Here is a 3,901-nt window from a genome sequence, read left to right as displayed (position 1 = left end):
CCTAATTTTTTTTTTATTTTTTTTTTTTTTGCAGAAGAACTCAAGTACTTTATCATGAGAAGGACATCAATAGAATTCTAAATATTCCTCTTTTGTGATACTAGCTTTTCAAAATCAATTATCTATAAAGCATAAAAAACCAGGCAGCAGCAGTGGATTTCTCTCCCAGACTTCCATTTGTTTTGCAGCACAGCATATGAAGACTGGGACAAAAATTATCTGTTCCATCTATTTAGTGATTTCTTCCTTTTAACAAACAGTTTGTCTGCACGGCAGCTGTCTAAAGGCTGCTAATAGACTAGATTTCTATTTTACATTCATTTTAATATTAGTCCACAGCTACCTTGAATCTACAGCACCCTGCATAACTTCATTATAAAATGATGAAAGACAGTAGAAGATGGTGCCAGAAACGTCTGGATCAAAGCCATTGTGTTAAAAATATATAGCATACATCACAGTCTGCTGTGCTGGTGTACGTATTAAAATTGCTGTTGCATGTTGGAGGAAATATATCAAATGTATTAAGGGATCATTTATTTTGCTGGTGTTTATTAGTAACATTGCACAGTCTAGAGGCCAATCAAGAGTAGGGTCCCATTATGCTAAGGAGTGTACAAACACAGGACGTGCCGTACGTTGTGCAGTGGAAAACAGTCCAAGTATAGCTTGGTTAACTGCAAATGAAGTATGTCTGGAGCCAGTGACAGTGTAGCTGCATCCTTGTAGCCTGCACCCAAACTAATTTTGTAGGGCGTATTAGTTTAAACATTGTGCTCCGCTAGCTGCTTCTTGGATTCACATCAGTTTCTTCAAACTGCTGCAAAGCACATGAAGTAAGTCACTGCTCCTTTTCCAGGCTATATCACCTGAGGACCTGTTTGTAGACAGTTTGTAAGCTCTTCGCCTAGAATCTAAACAGTAAATGGATCCCCCGCAGGAGAAAGGGATTTGTGTACAAGCAAGTTTTAAGAACTGCCTACAGAATTTGTTACTTCAGTTAAAAGTAATTAATGTCCCTACTGTAATAGTAGTTGTTTTTCCTTCTAAGTCATCTGAATCTGGACTGTCTCTCCTACACATATCAGATATTATGGTTCAAATATTATTACAACTGGTTTATGTTCAACTGACTGTTCAGATTAAATTGTGAGTTGTAGTCACAAGCTCTGTGGTTTCCCTTACAATAACAGCATTTCTGTCATATGCTGCATGAATTGCTACTGACTAATTTTGTAGTTTTAGACATTTCTGGAAGTGTAGTCCAAGCTGGTTCATTTATTAAAGTATATTGCTCCTGCTACAAGGACAATCTAACAGAAGGAACTTTAATTTGGAATAAGTCAGGTGACAAAGCGTGACCTAATTCAACCTGCAATTACACAGCGCAACTTAATGCTTAGATTAGTACCTATGAGATGGTAACAGCACTGATGTTAAAATTGCTTTTGTTCTTCCCTTACTGTTAACTGAAACAGCTTAAATCTTACCGTGGTGATGTGGGCATAGATGGCAGGCAAAGATCAACAATTATGGTGATACCTTCATTCCTCTGCCTGCATCCTTAATACCAGCGTGAGAAGTGGCTTAAGAACCACTATATTAGCATTATTTTACTACAGGATTTCCAGTGCACTAAATAAGCATCAGTGGTTATCTAAAGTGGTTGAATAGCATCAGAAGATAGGAAAGAATCCGAGTCCATAGCCACATCATGTTAGCGACCTAAGGTTGCTCTTAGCACCAATTCTCTAACCTTTGGATTTAGCTTCTCAGGAATAAGGAACAGCTCATTGATACCTGGAAGAAATTTCTATCACTGAAATCTCTGTATGATTTTCACGTGTGTACACACATTACTGTACAAAACATATTAAACCCACAAGAAAAGCCTGAGTTTAAAGTCTAGACAAAACAATGTATTTATAGGCAAAGATATTTGTGTAAAACTTCCAAATCATTATTTAAAAATATCCTATCACAGAAAGAGTACAACTATTCAGCTGATTCATGGATAGAAAGGAGAACTCAACTATTAAACCTATTTTAATTTTAGAGCAGACAAACCCATAGATGGAGAGGAAAGGAAAGGCAAAAAAAACCCAAAACTGAATAAGCCAAAGGAAGGAAAAAGTCCAGACAAAAGACTTCATGATTGCAAATAATGCCCAAAAAGTCTCTTCAATACTAACAGAACATTTCATGAGCAGTTTTCAAAATCTAAGAGGCTAATTAGCTAGTGCGGAAGGAACTATTAAAAAGCCTACAGGTTTTCTTGTGGAATTTTTCATTTTCTAAATTCAATTATTTTTTTTTACACCATTTTTTGAAGCTATTATCTTTTCAAGATCTATACTGACACTGGTAGTCATCTTGATTTTTAATTAAGTTTAATTAGAACCTACTTCATTTGGCCTGCACATGTACATCATGTCCCCATTGGTCATTAAGACAGGAACAACATGAAGTCTGAAGTAGTGAACTATTTCTAAAGTATAGCCCAAAGTTCAAAGAAGCAGAATGAACTCTAGTTTTATAGCGGTAATTATGTTCTGCATGCTGACAAGGTTGGAGGAAAATGCAACCAACACCATGTATTAATATTTTGCCAAAATAGACTCTTTTTTTATCTGGTTGAGTGCAGCTAATCTTTAGCCACAGCTCCAGATCACCTGTTTGTACTGTGCACCCATAACCTCCAAGTGGAGGACTTTGAGTCAGAGGATAAGATCTCAGCAGAGGAGCTCTGCAGCTGTTTAGTGCACTGAGGAATTTAAGCTGTTCTCCTCCCCTAATCTGTGCTAAAACTGATGCCTATAATTCTCCAGAATCAAGACTGCCGTGCTTTGTTTTTCTTACACAATAGTAGCTGGGATGTTGCTGTTTTAAAATTCTTAACAGATTTTGTTTGGCTTAGCCATCCCCAATGCCATTTTGTAGATGTGAGTTGCAATTTGGAGAATACCATGGGGTGTAAAATTGTAGATGTGGGCATGAGCACTGTGTAGGATAGCTGCTAGCTTCAAAGGGAGGAACCCTTACAGGGGCTAGATGTTCAGAGAGGGATTATATTACTTCAGCGTTACTCTTCCTTTCCATTGTTCCACCCAGTGGAAACTATCCTTCAAAGTCATAATTTGGCTCTTAATGCATGACTGAACTGGATTTAACAAGAGGAACTCCAGTCTTAAATCCAAAAGCATTGATATCTTTCAGGTGAACGTTAATGAGAACTGTGAGTCAAATCATCTAACTGTAGCAAGGCCTTAACATAACCCACAGGTTAACCAGAGGAGAGGGCTTCAAGAGCTTCTCTGAGGCTGCTCAATTCACAGTAAGTGACAGCTACTGGCTTGAGCAAAAGCTTTGCAAGGAGTACCACACTTTTCCGCCTAAACTTATGAGCACAACAGTTATTCTGTCAACGGTCCAAACTTATATTAGGCATACACACACGTGTATACCTATATATGTATTATATTAAGATACACTTTTCACTCTTACTTAGGTACCTTAATCTTAATAGTACCTATTCCAAAAGTCTAGGAGTCATTCTAGGTCTCACCTTCCCTTGCCTCAAATCACATGGTTATTAAAAAACTGTAAGACTCACATTAAGACTTTGCATATGACTTGACTCATAAAACTTGGCAATGCAATGATATGTTCACCCATTCAAGCTAAGTCAAAAACCATGTGGTAATATGTGAAGAGTGCCAGGGATTTGCAAAGCTCTGCAAGCCCCCAAGATCAACATGAACCTTTTAGTTCTGAAGTGTGTTTAAAATGCACATATAAATTAAAACTCAAAGCAGTTAATACTTTTTGTTCATTTCCATGTACAAAGGTATTTTAAGGCCATTCTAGTCTACTCTGAAAAAACCTGCTTTTATATGAAATC

Source organism: Falco cherrug, chromosome 3 (assembly GCF_023634085.1).
Source record: "Falco cherrug isolate bFalChe1 chromosome 3, bFalChe1.pri, whole genome shotgun sequence".
Taxonomy (NCBI): Eukaryota; Metazoa; Chordata; class Aves; order Falconiformes; family Falconidae; genus Falco; species Falco cherrug.
Note: the sequence above shows the minus strand (reverse complement) of the source record.